Consider the following 17,237-nt stretch of genomic DNA (forward strand, 5'->3'; position numbering starts at 1 on the left):
AAATAAGCCCACATGGACGAAGCACACCAGCCTGTGTGATCATGAGGTGCCAACGGGATCAGATATCAGGTACCAAAAGATCCCAAACAATTATATATTGATATGGTTGAAGGGGTTAGAGTGGTGACCCAAAGCCCATCTGTAGAGAATTGGACATTCCCCGACAGAAGGGTTACAAGGAAGGGACACTTTAACCAGAGTGCAGTATAGCACCGACAAAACACACATCCTTCCTCTACTTCCTGAATGCTTCCATCCCCCCCACCGCCTGCACTAGCATGACCCAGTTCTACCTTTCAAATCCGGCTAGACCGGAGTACACACATTGGTACAGATAAGAGCTCTCTCGACACATGGAATTCAGGACAGATAAAACCCTCAGGAATAGTAGTGGGAGTAATGATATCATGAGGGTAGGGACATGGTGGGGTGGAGGTAGGGGAAAAAGGGGGAACCCATCACAAGGTTGGATATATAGCCCCATCCCACCCCCGAGGTGGGTGACGAGAGACAATGGACAGTGAAGACACGAAAAACTAATATATAATTGATCAAGATTCACTACGGTGGGAGGGTGGGGAAGGGAGGGGAAAAAAGAGGAACTGATATCAAGGGCTCAAGTAGAAAGAAAATGTTTTGAAAATGATGATGGCAACAAATGTGCAAATGTGCTTTTCTGGATGCATGGATAGGATTGATGTATGAATTGTTTTAAGAGCTGTAAGAGCTCCCAATAAAATGATCTTTAAAAATAAAAAAATCTGGAGTTAGAAGAACAGAAAGGAAGGGGATGCTTAGCATTTATCAACCTGAAAGAATGGAAGAAAAAAAATCAGGTATCCAGTTGTGATATTGAAATATGGATGAACTCAGAGAAGGGGGGAAGGGAGACTCCGGATAGGGCAAGATATGACAAAATAACGATGTATAAATTACCAAGGGCACATGAGGGAGGGGGGAAGGGGAGGGAGGGGAAAAAAAAGAGGACCTGATGCAAGGGGCTTAAGTGGAGAGCAAATGCCTTGAGAATGATTGGGGCAGGGAATGTATGGATGTGCTTTTTATACAATTGATGTATGTATATGTATGGATGGTGATAAGAGTTGTGTGAGTCCCTAATAAAATGTAAAAAAAGAAAAGAGGAGAAAAAAATGATTAGGGCAAAGACTGTACAGATGTGCTTTATACAATTGATGTATGTATATGTATGAACTGTGATAAGAATTGTATGAGCCCCTAATAAATTGTTAAAATTTAAAAAAAAAAGAAATATGGATGAACTAATGAATGGTACAGGAAGCATCACAAGATGATGCAAAGAATACATAGCGTCACTGTACCAAAAGGAACTGGTAGACATTCAGCCATTTCAGGAGGTAGCCTATGATTAACAAACAGTGGTATTGAAGGAAAAAAGTCCAAGTTGCACTGAAGGTATTGACCAAAAACACAGACAACCCTGAAGCCATTAAAAATACAGACAACCCTCGTAGGCTTCAGGAGTTGAAACCACCAATTGAAATAATTTTTTCAAAGAGATGCAATGATGGAAACTCCCATTCATCTAAATAAAAAAATTGGGGTATAGATTTTTAGCTGGCCAACAAAGCAATGGGGGCTGTGGGCTGGGACTGCTGGTCTACTGCCAGCAAGGGCTTGAGGACAGCAAGACTTTGTCTCTGCAGTTTTGACATGTTTTCAGAAGAGGAAAGGGCATCACCTTCAGAAAAGCCTGGGGTCGATGGCAAAGAGGAAAGCCCTCAGGGAGGTGGATTTGCACAGTGACTGCAGCAGTGGGTCCAAACACGGCATTGCTTGTGAGGATGGGCAGGACGTAGTGTTAGAATAAGTTGGAGCTGACTCGACAGGGCCTAGCAACACTTAGGAGAAAGATGAGGCTTCCTGCTCCTGTCATGAGTTACTGTCTCAGAAATCCCTGAGACACTGTCCTAATGGGTAGCTATGAATCAGACTCAACTCAATGGGCATGAGTTTTAATAGCACCACGTGGGAGTGGACCTTGAGCAGAACCTGGTGGAGGAACTGCTCTCGGTCTGAAGGCATGCAGGGTGCATTAGTGACTAATGGATTGTGCTTTCCAGTGCATTCAGGATGATGGAGCCCTTTATTCAGAGAAGTCCTGTCTATGTTTTGAAATGGACAATCAAGACGATCCCTGCAAATCTGAGTATTGTTACCAACACTTGGATCACGAACCTCCCCCAGCAGGAAAGTCTACACTGATGGAGGCAAGGACAGCGGTGGGTCTCATCTCTGTTGGTATTGACGCAAACCTGATGTTCCTTCCAGTGCTAGATCAGGCATTTATTTTGATCCCAAATGCAGCAGAGAGGTTCTGAACCACGGTGTTCTTGTGGTTGGCTGTGTTCTAAAGGAACGAATTCAGATATTAGTCAATACTGGCTGGTCAAGAACAGCTGGGGCACAAGTTAGGCCACCGATGGTTTCATAAAGATGGCCACAGACTGGAGTGACTGGCAGCCCACAGTGTGACAGAATGCAATAGGGTAGTGAAGGCTCAGAGCAGTCTTTATGAAGGGATATTAATCTTAAAAGTGACCAACCTGATTGGGATAAAGCACTTGAGTCGTTGAGGATGAAACTTGTGACTGAACTGTGACACTTTTTGCAATGGAAAAATGCTACTTCTTCAGTTGTTGCCAAAAGGTTTGTAATATTGAGTCATTGCTTAAGATTGTAGGCTTTTAAATTTGCATCCAAAATGTTTACAGAGTCTTAACTTTTCATGTAAAATGTAAATTTCATGTTTGCCCCCGCCCCCAGCTATCTAGGAGTGAACTTGTGCATGATAACATGCATTTACTCCTATATCTAACATTTGAGGAAACTTCCACGGAGGTTTGCAAAGTGGTGGCACCATTGTAGATATTGCCCAGCAACATATGAGGGTTCCCTTTTCCCAATATTTGCTGTTGCCTGTTTTGCCTATAGCCATTAAGAACCATGCAAATGAGGGGGTCAGAGTGGAGACCCAAAGCCCATCTGTAGACAATTCTCACAGAAGTGTCACAAGGAAGGGACCAGTCAGCCAGGGTGCAGTACAGCCAGACAAACACACCGCATTCCTCTGGTTCTTTAATGCTCCTTCTGCCCCTCCGCCCTCCCAAATATCCTCATCGCAGTTCTATTTCACAAATCTGGCTAGAGCAGAGCATGTACACTGGTACAGATAAGACACATGGAATCCCGGACAGATAAACCCCTCAGGAACAATAATGGGAGTAGCGATACCACGAGGGTAGGGGGAAGATGAAGAGTGAAGGGGGAGGAAGGAGGAACTGATTGCAAAATCTATATGTAACCCCCACCCCACCCACAGGGGGATGAGCAACAGAAACGTGGGTGAAGGAAAACAGGATGGTATAAGATATGAAATTAAAATTTTATAATTTACAAGAGGTCAAAGGGTGGGAGGGTGGGAGAGGGAGGGAAAAGAGAGGAGGTGATACCAAGGACTCAAGTAGAAAGCAAATGTTTTGAAATGATAATGGCACACATATGTACAAATGTGCTTGATGTATGGATTGTTATATGAGCAGTAAGAACCCCCAATCAAATGATTTATAAACAAACAAGCAAACAAAAAACTGTATGTTAAGTGGTATCTTGATATGGTTTTTTATTTGTGTTTCTGTAATGATTAAAATGGGGAGGAGATGAGTCACTCAGGGTTCAGTGTAACAACAATGAAACTCAAAACCTTCCTCTAGTTCTTGAAAGCTTCCTCCCCCTCAATTATCATGATACCAATTCTACCTTGCGGACCTGGTTAGACCAGAGGGTGTACAGTGGTGCAGTAGGGATCTGGAAACACAGGGAATCTAGGACGGATGAACCCCTCAACACCAGCGGGAGGGAAGGGGGTGTAGAAAGGGAGAACCGATCTTGGAGATCTATGTGTAACCTCCTCTCGGGGAGATGGGCAATGGGAAGGTGGGTGAGGGGAGACGCCGGGCAGTGTAAGATAAGATAAAATAATTATTTATAAACTATTAAGGATAAAGGGGGAAGGGGGCAGCGGGGAGGGAGGGGGAAGGGGAAAAAAGGAATCCGAGCTGATTCCAGGAACGCAAGTTAGAGGCGAATTTTGAGAATGAGGAGGGCAACGAATGTATAAGGGTGCTTTGCTCAATTGATGTATGTATGGATTGTGATAAGAGTTGTATGAGCCCCAATAAAAAGATTTATTAATAAAAATGTTTAATATCTCCATGTGCTTAATAAAATCATTTATTTATATATCTCCTTTGTTCATTTTAACTGGATTGTTAATGGGTTTCTTTTGAGTGTCTAGCACTTTTTTTTTACTTGTGCAATTTCTATTTGCTCCATTTAGTATCTATAAATCATTTCAGTTGTTTTTGTCAGAATTGACATGATGGAAGTGAGTGTGGATTTTGGTTTGTTTTAACAATTTTTTAAAACAATTTTTGCTTTTCATAAATATCACTTTTTAAATCCCTTTAAGGATTTTTTTCTCTTTAAGGCTCTTAAATATGATTATTTTTTTCTCTCCATTTTTAGCTTCTTAATATGAACAATGTCAAACACACACAAGACATACCTATCCGCGGACTTCCCACGTCGAACCAGCTTCCCCATATGGTACTGTTGATGGCAGTGCACATTCCATCATGCAACAGCTAGTCTCTGTGACTGAGCATGTAGAGTGTTCTACATTCGATGGGCCACCCTTTGGATCTAGGGTGCTCCAGAGGCGTAGTGATTTCCTGTTGGACTGAGATCTCCAAGGGCCGTAGTTTGAAATCATCAGCCCTCCTCCCTCCGGAGCAAGACGGAACCTTCTGGCCCGGGACTCAGTTACAGTCTCAGGAAGGAACCGGGCAGAAGCCCCTGCCCTTCAGGGTGGCTCTGAGTCAGCATGGGCGCACCCACGGGCAGTGAGTTTTTCCTTTTTGTTTTTGAACGAGCAAGACAAAGGGCATCGTGGTGGGGAATTACACGTAGTGAAGAGTCAGTCCTTCTAGAAGACGTCTCTTTCCACTTGTTGAGAAAACACATATTTTAAAAAAGAAGAAAGAAAACAAATATTCCCAGAAAAGTTTTTGTAGGAAAGGATTTTGAAAGGTTTTTGTAGGAAGGGATTGTAAGAGGATTTATTATCAGGCTCATGCTTGGATTTCTGTCTCAGCTTCCCTCTCGTGTGTTTACTTTTAGCTAGACTCAGCTTCCAGTCAATGCATGTGTCTTTTGAGACACGCTGCCTTGCTGACCCCCCAGCAGCCCCGCAGGACGGAGTGGGCTTTCCACCTCCGCAAACAGCGACGAGGGTCGCTGAGTCCGCATGGACTCCCCGGCCGTGAACTTGCTTTGGCTTGGTTTTGCTGAGAGGTCCCGGGTTGCACAAGTTGTTTGCAATCGGCTGCTAACCGAAAGATGGACTTTTTAGAGCCGTGGAAGAAAGTCCTAGCAAACGAAAGAATCCAAAAAACCCAAAGGCACTGCCATCGAGTGCATGCCAACTCACAGCGACCCTAAAGGACACTGAGACTGTCACTGAACTTTTGGATCACTGCGGAAGGCATAACCACCATACCAGTCGGACTCCTTGTCATTCAAGAAAAACCTGTGCAATAGTTATAGTCTGTCACATGTGGGGTGGCGTCTCCTTGGGGCAAAACGGACTTATTGGTAAGTTAGTTATTTTAATTTTATGTAGTATACAATATAGACCACGTTTTGAACAGTGTAATATTCCAGTTTAAGCCTGGGTAAGCTCACCAGTGGAACAGACGATAGAGACCAGAACCAACCCATGCATGTTAGAGGTGGAACTGGGTTTGGGAGGGAATGACACAGTGAATTTCTGTGTGTTTGTGTCTAGTTTGGCTCTTATCTTCATTCATGCGCTGTATGTGTTTTGACCGAACTTTTAGAACTCTTTCGGTTTAGGGAATTAAAAAAATGCATCTAATTTCCTCCTTAATTTTGTTTTTCCTTTCTGGAACTTGTCTGAGATATTTTGCCTCTATAATTCATCCTCTCTCCCTTTTTCTGGAAGTATGCTCCTTCGAGGCAAGGATGGCAAACCTTCATCTCATATACTCTGGACAGAGACCAGTCTTTGGAGAAGGCCATTCTGCTGGGTAAAATACTCATGGCCGTGAAGAAGAGGGAGACCTTTGTCGGATGGGTTGACGCCGTGGCAGCATCCATAAGCTCACGCTTAAGAACAATTGTGAGAATGGGCCGGCCGGGCAGTGTTTCCTGTGCTGTGCGCCAACCGACTGGACAGCAACTAACAGCAACATGTCTGACCTTGTTGCTCACGTTTCTCTTCCTTTTTGTCTTACAATTTAGGAGGTTTTCTGGCCTTTATTGTTTGTTCAATACTGCTACTGGATTTTATTTCGCAAATCATAATTTTAATTTTTAAATATTCCTTCTTTTTTCACAGCATCCTTTTCTTATGTTAAGAATGCAGTTACTATGTTTCATTTCTGAGTATATTAGGAGAAATAAAAGAAAATTATTTTCTTTGTTTGTTGAACTCTTTCCTGTAGTCATTTATAAAGGATATATATATATATATATATATATAGTCAAGGTTATAGGGTTTATTCGCGAAGTTATTAGGATGTAATGCAAGTGAAAAATACTCAGGATACAGTTGTTCTCTGGGACATGTTACAAAGTTCGTTCAGGGCTGCTAATAAATTCTCAAAAGGCAAGCCACTCTTGTAAAAGCCTCAACCCCAAAGCATTCAGTTTGAACTCTGTGATTCAGCAAGGCCAGGTCCCCCCACTAAGTGTCCAGAGGCACTCCACAAGCCAGCCTTCTTCCACACAGCACTCAGCTGCGCTTGCTCCATGGGTTGGAAGTCCATCACTCTGTCCCAGGCTCTGGCTCCGGGTCTGCTGTTGCTCCTCTGATGTCACAGCTGTCTTCTGGATCCAGGAGGTTCACTGTTCAGGGTTCTCAGGGTCCAGAGGATGAGCCCCGATCTTGGTCCTTGCTAGTAGTGAGATCCCCTCTCTTGCTTCTCAGAGGGCTCATTTTATACCCAGCACATAAGCATTCCAGTGCACTCCCTTTACAGTCACTCAAAGGTGAATCCTATCAATATATCCATCTCCCTGCCACCCCCCACCTTCTTACCCAGACCCACAAGAAAAGGTCATTTGGTGGAAGTTAGAGACTTTGGTTAGAAAAGTCACGTTAAATAATTCACAGCTCCCGCACAAAGAAAAGTATTTGTATTAAATATTATGAAAAAATGATTTCTTCTCAGGTGGCCTGTTCTATTGTGGTAAATATGTGAGAAAACATTTGCACTTTGAACATTCTTCACATGTACAACTTAGTGATGATAATTGTACTCATAATGTTGAGTAACCATTATCCATGCCCTATCCCTCCTGCCTGTCCCTGTTAACAACTAATATAACGTTGGTGTCTATACATCTGCCTATTTTAGATAGTTCATGGAAATGGGATCATAAACTATTTGTCCTTACTTCACTCAGCATGTTTTCAAAGTTCATACATGTTGTAGCTCATATCAGAACTTCATTTCTTTTTTTGTGTGGCTAACATTACAATGTATAAGTGTGTACAAGGGAGCACCAAAAAGTTTACCAAAAACTTCCAATTTCTGTTCATTTATATGTGTAACTTTTAAAAAACCTATTCATTTATTGATGGATTTTTAGGTTGTTCCTATCTTTCATCTCTAGCCATCTGAAAATATTTATCTTTCAAGAAAAAAAAAGAGCTGATCCCAAGGGCACAATAGAAAGTAAATGTCTAGAAAAGAATGATGGCAACACACGTAGAAATTCACCTGATGCAATTCATGTATGGATTGTAACCAGACTTGTAAGAGTCTTCAATAAAATGATCTTTTAATTAAAAATTTATCTTTTAAAACAATCTATCATATTATAGGTTTGCATAGAATATTTGTGCCTCCTGGTTGCCTTTAAATATGAATTAATATAAAATTAAATGTGAAGTCTATGTAACAGGATAATGTTTACTACCAGGAAGATATAGGCAACAGTGCTTACTGGTCGTGGAAGGTGAAATACTGCCTTGACGGCTGTTCTAGTTCTCTTAACAAGTTCAATCTGTTCTTTGTTTTCAGCCCAGGAGTTTTAAAGTCTAGATACTGTATACTCTCATGTGGGAGGTTTGATTGTGCTACATCCAGCTTTAAGCTAATCTCTTTCTTTTTCATCTCTGCATTTCACCCTTGGCCTCCCACATCCCTAACCTCATTTGTATTCTGCAAAGCATATAAGCCCCCTCCTTGATACAGGCCTCATGGTATTCTGATAAGCCATAGCTTTTTTTCACTTTGCTGAAATATTCACTACTTCTTTTTCTGATTCCTATATCGAGGTATTCCTTGGGCTAGCTGGCTTGCTGATGATCTAGACTCACTGTCTCTGTTTTTGTTTGTATCTTTTTGCTTCCCTTATCAAGTGTTAGGTTCTCTGAAGAGAAAACGAGGAACACCTATGGCCTGAGGACTGTATTCTACTAGAATGGAAAGTTTAGCTACATGGTTATTTTTATAATATTTTTTGTATGAAGATCCAAGGTATATGTGTGGAGAAAAATTGCCAGCACTTCTTCGGTTTTGAAAAACAGCTTAATATTGGAATGTTTAAGTAAAGTTGATTCAGTAGGTGGCACTGTTTCCTAGTTTATAGAAATTTTAAACTAATATTAAAAAACAATTCTATTTTCTGTATAATTCTAATTAGTCTGGATGTAAAATGTGGTCACCATAAAGTTTGGTGAATTAATGCTTTTAGAATTTAAAATATTTAAGCAGATTTTAAAAATGAAAATATTAAACTAGAATTAGTAAATAATTCTAAATAGCAGCATAATCATGACTTATAACCTATGAAAATTAAAAGTATTTCAGAACATACTGGAAGCACTGAGCACTAAGGAAATTCAGATTTTGCTTTTAACATTTTCTTTCTTTTTTGGTAGTTAACATTTTCAAATTCCTTTTAGTATGTGGGCAGTTTCCTTTCATTGCCTTCTCTCCTTTATCCTTACTTTTGAATTGGCCCCAAAAACATATCAATCTCTTCAATGTACTGTCTAATCTTGAAATGAAAAATAATTTACTGTCTTGTAGCCCAGAATTACAGTCAAAATACAATTTAGGAATTAAGCAAGCACTAATGTAACCTGGGAAAACATTGAATGGTTTTTAGAAAATTCTACAGGATTTATAAATAGTAATGGCACATACAGAAAAAACATCTTTACTTCTTGTTCTGAAATTGCAAATCATTTGCCCATATGTGAATCATGTGTGAAATTGTCATATTCACAAGGAACCACATGCATTTTATTAGTTTTGCTGAAGGAAAACTGGAAATGTTAAGGCTCTCAGGGACTTTGGGACTTGTCCAGCCTAATTTTTGAAATAATCAGAAAGTTGTGAATTTTAAAAATTGCTAGTCTTTTAGAAATTATAGACTTTTAAAAATAGCATTATTTTTAAAACATTTTCCTAGAACCAGATGTCTCCAAACATGCCCAGAACTAGCCAGTAGGCCTGAAAGACTCCTTCAGGCTAGCTCAAGGTTTAAATTGCTCACCTCCAAACCAATGACAGGCATTGCGCGTCTCCTGACCGGCCATAATTTAGTTCACCTCCGCTTTGCAGAAACTTTGCTTTAGAATTCAAATACATCTTGATGTTTGCATTCCAAAGATAATCAGCGAAATTTATAGAATAATACTCATCCGATATTATTCTCTCTAGAGATTATCTTTGGATTGAATGGCTCAATTATTCAAAATCTATCATTCTGTTCATTCAAAATGGCTTAGTGTAGGAAATGCCATGTCTACTCAATCTTTCTTCATACATCTAAACATATACTACAAAGCAAATCTGTATATTGTTGGATAACTCTGATCTTTCCGCAGTGAAATCACATTAATTTACAGAGTTCAAATGACTAGTAGGCACCTACTAGTGCAGCATTTAAGGGGTTGGCTAGCTGAAAGGTCAGTGTTTGAACCCGCCAGCAACTCTGGGGGAGAACAATGTGGTTGTTTCCATGAAGATTTACAGCCTTGGGGACCCAATGGGGGCACTTCTGCTCTGTCCTAGAGATGTCTATGCATCGAAATGGACTCTACATCAGCAGGTTTGGTATGTTTCAGGGGACACTTGGCTATGTCCAGAGCTTTGGAGACCACTGTCTCTGTCTGTATCAGTGGTTCTCCACCTTCCTAATGCCGCGACCCTTTCATACAGTTCCTCATGTTGGGCTGACCCCCAACCGTAACATTATGTTTGTTGCTACTCTTTAACTGTAATTTTGCGACTGTTTATGAATCAGGCGAACTGATTACAAAAATCTACATATAGCCTCCTCCCTGGGGGAGGGACAGCAGAGAAGAAGGCGGGGGTGGGAGAGACGTCAGACAGTGCAATATATGACAAAATAATAATAATTTATGAATGATAAAGGGTTCATGAGGTAGGCGGGAGTGGGGAGGGAGGGGAAAATGAGCAGCAGATATTAAGGGCTCAAGTAGAAGGCAAATGTTTTGAGACCGATGATGTCAACAAATGTACATATGTTCTTAACACAATGGATGTATGTATGGATTGTGATAAGAATTGTACAAGCCCCCAATAAAATGATTTTAAAAAAAAGGAAGGATCATTTGACCCCCAAAGGGGTCGCAACCCACAGGTTGAGAACTGCTGGTCTATATAGAACATTTTCTCCGTAGAGTATCTCCTTGCTTCCATTATCTTTGAATTCTCTTTTGAACTAACCCTTTCCCATACCAATGGGGGAGAAAGATGAAGCTGGGTGCTCTCATGAAGATTTACAGCCTCACAAACTCCTTGGAGCATTGCTATGCATTGGAATTGACTTGATGGCAGGAGTTTTTCCCCCTACTAACTGGACACAGATTTCACCTTTCCTTGACTACATGTCCTGTAAGATGTGTCTACAACATCGCTTCAAAATGTTTATGGAAATATTCCATTTTCTACGAACTTTTTGAAGTCCGCGTATCTTTCTTCATTTTCTATCAATTTTATGAAAAAGTACTTGTCCCTATCTGACTTTATGGTTCATTCCTTGCTAAATAGCCGAGTTCCTCAGTAGGTGTGCTGTGGACACTTTGGACTGGACAATTCGTTTCTGTGGAGGGGCTGTCCTGTGCATGGTAGCATATCTAGAAGCATTCTTGGCCTCGCCTACTAGGTAGGTGTTGTGTCTCCCCAGTTGTAATAATAAAAATAATTCCAGGTATTGTCAACTATCCCCTGGTCACCAAAATTGCCTCTAGTTGAGAACTGCTGATCTAAACTTTGTAAGATACCTACTGAAGCTGTACTTGTTTAGACCCAAGAGTGTTCCTTATTACTAAACGATTAGGCATTTCATAGCAATGGTCGTGGTTTGGCTTGTTATCTATACTTTGCCTTTTCTCATTGTGGTCTGACCATCTATCCCCTCTGGGCCTTTTCTCATTCTTCAGCTCTTAAATCGCACATAACTCCAGAGTTCTGTCTGTTCTCACTTACACCTGGATGACCACGCACAATGATTATTTCAGTTACCTGATAGAAATGGATGAATCCATATTCTATTTTCATCCAAGACTATACTCCTGAGCTCCAAACTTCAGCCTACTGACATTTCCGCTGTAGGTAAATGTACGACACCTCAAAGTCCACTTGTTCAGAATGTAAATAAATATATTTTCTCTATATATATTCACCTCTCTTTTCACCCAACGTCCTAAAATCTCAAAATTGGGTTTACAAGCCCATGTTTTTCTTGCATGGAATCGTTATCAACCTCTTACCTAAAGCCATAAATCTGCAAATCCCTGAGATTCTCCTTCTCTCTCAGCCCCTATATTCAAGTGTGTCTTCAATCTTCCTGCCTCTTCCCTTGAGTTAGAGTTCATTAGTATGGCTCTTCTAGCCATATTCCTGGAGAGGTCAAGGGGATCTCAGAAGAGATTCTGAAACTTGCTCTGAGTCATAGCATAGCTAAGGCAAATGGGAGAAATTATGGATTAAAAGCCGTGTAGAACATTTCAAAGGGCAGCTGGAGAAGGCAAAGCAAAATATTATTATGAGATGTGGAAAGACCTAGAGTTAGAAATCCAAAAGGAAGAACGCACTCAGTATATCTTAGGCTAAAAGAACTCAGGAAAAAATTCAAGCCATGCGTTGCTGTATGGAAAAAGTCTGTGGGCAAAATATTGAATGATGCAGGCAGCATCGAAGGAAGATGGAAAGAACACAGAGTCATTACTCCAAACAGAACTACCATATATACTAGTGTACAAGCCGAGGTGGGTTTTTTTTCCCCAGTACATTTTTTTTCATTACATAAACTTTATTGGATTGGATCAAAGCATCACAGACAAGTCTAAAGGAATCATCTAGACTGTTGCTGGACACCTCCTAGAGCTACTCATCAGCCTGCTGAACTGTTCCTTTTTCAGAAACATAGATACCATCCAAAAACTTTCGGATATCCTTGTTTTTAACTGTCGTGGCTTGCTGAATTAAAGCAGCTGAATTTGATACAAGCTCAATGTCGTTTCCTTCAAGAATCAACTCATCTTTCTGGGCTTGAGAAACAGAACAGGCAACACCTGTCCTCATGCGAACCCTCCGGATGTATTTTTCACCCAGGAAGTTACGGATTTCAACAAGAGACCCATTCTCCTGAATAACCACGTTGACGGGGAAGTGGGCATACACAGACCTCATCTTGTATCGGAAGCCCAGTGTCACGGCCTTGATCATGTTCTGTACATGACTACAGATCGTGCGGACTGTAGCCAGTTCCTTTCTATTTCCCCACCATTTGTCAACTTGAAGCCTCTTCTTCTTCTTCCCAAGGAGGCTGAGTTCTACGTTGATATGATTGAAGTCCCTCCGCAGGGTTCCTCGGGGGCCCTTCACTATGACCGTGCGCCCTTTCAGGGAGATGTCCACATTCTCCGGAATGTCGACAGTCTGGTTGCTGAGAATGATCTTCATTCTCGCAGTAGATGCGGCAAAAAGAGCTCCCCAGTACATTTTTAATGCAGTTTTGTGGTACAATTAGGTGCCACATATTCGGCTGATATTCGGATTGGCTTCTACTTGAGTATATGCAGTAGTTGACATTTCACCATTTTAGGAGGTAGCCTATGAGCAAGAACCAATGATGCTGACGGAAGAAGTTCAAGCTGCACTGAAAGTACTAGCCGCAAACAAGATTCCAGGAATTGGTAGAATACCAAAGGAAATGTTTCAAGAAGCTGTTGAAGCCCTGGAAGCACTCACTCGTGTAAGCCAGGACATTGAGAAGGCAGCTCTTTGACCAGCTGTCTGGGAGAGAACTGAATTTGTACACATTCCAAAGAAAAGTGACCCAACAGGATTCTTTTTTTTAAAAGTCACCACTTTACTCTATTTCTTAATTTTTTTCATGAATAATATTTTTATTGATATATCATACTCATTCCAATATATCCCTTCCCATACACTTCTGTTGTTCAGTTCCATCGGATGGGACTATACAACCATCATTGTTATCATCTCCCGTCTCCCCAACTTACTCCCAGCCATCTCACTTCCTGCCCCAAGCCATGGTATTTTCAATCGCTTCATATGCATGTGAAAGTTTGACATTGACTAAGGAAGACCAAAGAAGAATTGATGGAAAAAAAAAAAAGAAGAAGAAGAAGAATTGATGTGTTTGGATCAGGATCATTAGCACACATTAGTGTTTGGATGTTGAAGGTCCTGTGGACTGCCAGAAGAACAAACAAATTAGTCTTGGAAGGAGGACAGCTTGGAGCAGGACAGTATGTTTGTTAGAGTGGCAAGCTTTGCGCAGTGGCAATATCGTAGCCAATGAGGTTTACCTGAGGCACGATTATTGCTAATTGAAAGAAAAAAAAAAGGAGAGGGGCAGCAGAAAAGAGCGAGGTTTTCAACCAACGAGATGGACCGACACAGCGGCTGCACTAATGGGCTCAACCATAAGAGCAATTGTGCCGTGCGGATGGAGCAGGACCAGGGAATGTTGCGTCTTCTTGTACAGAGGGTCGCTGTCAGTTAGAACTGACTGCATGGCCCCTAACAACACCAGCCATCATCCCTTATTTGACATATGCTAATTCTGGACGTTAGACACCTGTAGCTTTAGTCCCACTTTTGGAAGGCATTCTCTACTAATGGTCAAACATAGGACGGGATCAAGACCTGACCTTAGTCGAGTATGTGAAGTGAGCTACATTGTTTTTTCTTGATGACATCTTTAAGATCCTACTTTTTGGTTCCAGATGTGAATCAAGCCACACTCTTTGTTTCCTTGAGGGCATTTAAAAAATCCCATTTTCTCACCTGGCATGAACCAGGCCACACTCTTGGATATACAATGGTTCTGCCCTGCGGTTCCACGTATCCATCAACTCACCTGGAAAAGCAGACCTCTCTTTTCCTGATTGAGCCTTGGCGGAAGCAAGAGGATCTACTGTGACGTATGGACATTTGGGGCTTGTGGCTCTGGACCCTGAACTGGCCTGACCTTTGGATTTTGGACTGAACAGCACCCACCATTGCATGAGACAGTTCCTCAAGGTTTCATGAGTTTCTGTGGGGCCTTGCAGCAATTCAAAAACCCAGGAAATTAAGGGACTAGACTCAAGGGAGGATTGGGGGCAAGGGGAGCTGAATATAGCAGCATGGAACAGTTGGACATTCGCAACATCATTAATTCTTTTAAAAGAGATCATTAGCAAATCCTTATCAATCTCATTTCTACCACGTTCATCACCTGTTATTTCAACTAGCCTTCCTTTCTCTACTATTGTCCTTCACCACACCACACTCCATCCTGCTTATGTGAACATTTCTCTAATAGTCCCATTTGATGGCTATTTCTGACTTCTGTTCTTTGATGGCTTCCTATAACTTCAAATATAAAATACTTGAAATTCTTTATTGTAGCAAAAATGACCTCCGTCAATCCCATCTTAGTAGCCCCTGGATGTCACACATGGTTAAGTGCTAGATCACGAATTGAAAAGTTGGCAGTTGTTCAAAGCCACTTGGAGGGACCTTGGACGTGAGGCCTGGCAATGTGCTTGGAAATGTCCCTGCCATGAAAATGCCATGGAACCTTGAAAACGCTCTGTGTACACAGGGTAGCCCTGACTGAGAATTAACTCGGTGACAATAAACAACAACAAAGAATAATAAAGTTTTTTCTTTCTTATGGACTTCTCTTCCCTCTGTCTAGTTCCCAGCACGCCACATTCAACAGATTAGGGAATTTGCTTGATGCTACGAGTCAGGAATAAGGAACTCTGGTGGCTTGATGGATTACAAATTGGGCTACTAATTATAAGATCACTCTGAGTTGGAATTGTCTTGATGGCAGTTTTTTCACTATTTAAAAAATCATTTTATTAGGGGTTCCTACAATTCTTATTACAATCCATCCATCCATCCATCCATCCATCCATCCATCCATCCATCCATCCATCCATCCATCCATTGTGTCAAGCACATTTATATATTTGTTGCCATCATCATTCTCAAAACATTTTCTTTCTACTTGAGCCCTTGGTACCAGCTCCTCATTTTTCTCCCCTTCCCTTCCCCACCCTCCCTGCTTCATAAACCCTTGATAATTTATAAATTATTATTATTTTTTCATGTCTTACACTGACCAATGTCTGCCTTCACCCACTTTTCTGTTGTATATCCCCCAGGGAGGGGGTTATATGTAGATCATTGTGATTGGTTCCTCCTTTCTCCCCTGTCTTCCCCTTCCCCTCCTGGTATCTCTACTCTCATTATTGGTCCTGAGGGGTTTATCTGTCCTGGATTCCCTGTGTTTCCAGCTCTGATCTGTACCAGGGTATATCCTTTGGTCTAGCCAGATTTGTAAAGTAGACTTGGGATCATGATAGTGGGATGGAGTCAGGGGAAGAGAGGAAGCATTAAAGAACTAGAGGAAAGTTATATGTTTCATCGGTGCTACAGTACACCCTGACTGGCTTGTCTCCTCTGGAGACCCTTCTGTAAGGGGATGTCCAATTGCCTACAGATTGGCTTTGGGTCTACACTCTGCACTCCTCTTCATTCACAATGATATGATTTTTTTTGTTCTTTGATGCCTGATACCTCATCCCTTTGATCACACAGGCTGGTGTACTTCTTCCATGTGGGTTTTGTTGCTTCTGAGCTAGATGGCTGCTTCTTTACCTTCAAGTCTTTAAGACCCCATACACTATATCTTTTGATAGCCGGGCACCATCAGCTTTCTTCACCACATTTGCTTATGCACCCACTTTGTCTTCAGGGATCGTTTCAGGAAGGTGAGCACCATGGAATGCTAGTTTAATAGAACAAAGTGTTCTTACATTGAGGGAGTACTTGAGTAGAGGCCCAATGTCCATCTAACACTAGACCTATAAATATATGCACATAAATCTATTTCCCCTTTTATATAAATATATTTACATTTGTACATGCCTGTATTCAGACCTCTATAGAAGTCCTTTGCCTCTTAGTACCGTCCTCGATTTCCTTTTACTTTCCTGTTGTCCCACTATCATGTTCAGCCTTCATTTGGGTTTCAGTAAATCCTGTGGGTTACATTGCCCTTGATCAAGCCCTACCAGGCCTCTTATACCTCCTCACCATCAATTTTGGATCATTTGTTTTTCCCTTGTCCCTGGGTTTGTTAACAGCTACTTCCTTTCGGCCACCTCCCCTTCTCCCATGTCCCTCATCAGGTCCCGTTGTTTTCTCCTCCAGATTGTTATCCCTGACAGCAGTTTTTTTTAATGCGTCCCAATCAACTCAACAGGAATGTGGTTTGGTTTGAGATAAAAGATTTTGTATTTTCATATCATTGTAAATGTGGGTGAGTGGAGACTCAAAACCCATTGGTAGCCAACCGGACACCCCCTTACTGAAGGGTTGTGGGGAGGAGATGAGCCAGTCAGGGTGCAGGGTAGCAATGATGAAACGTATAACTTTCTTCCAGTTCTTAAATGCTTCCCCTCCCCCCCACTATCTCGATCCCAGTTCTACCTTACAAATCTGGCTAGACCAGATGATGTACATAGGTACAGATAGCATCTGGAAACACAGTGAACCCAGGACAGATGACTCCTTCAGGATCTATGATGAGAGTGGCGA

General features: G+C 41.5%; 2 pseudogenes; one reads left to right on the plus strand and one right to left on the minus strand.

Moving 5' to 3' along the window:
* Positions 1-12,494: 12,494 nt before the first annotated feature.
* On the minus strand, positions 12,495-13,077 carry LOC142425917 (large ribosomal subunit protein uL6 pseudogene; annotated as a pseudogene).
* Positions 13,078-13,905: 828 nt separating this feature from the next.
* LOC142426958 (U4 spliceosomal RNA) lies at positions 13,906-13,984 on the plus strand (annotated as a pseudogene).
* The last annotated feature ends 3,253 nt before the right edge of the window (positions 13,985-17,237 follow it).

Source organism: Tenrec ecaudatus, chromosome 14, assembly GCF_050624435.1.
Source record: "Tenrec ecaudatus isolate mTenEca1 chromosome 14, mTenEca1.hap1, whole genome shotgun sequence".
Lineage (NCBI taxonomy): Eukaryota > Metazoa > Chordata > Mammalia > Afrosoricida > Tenrecidae > Tenrec > Tenrec ecaudatus.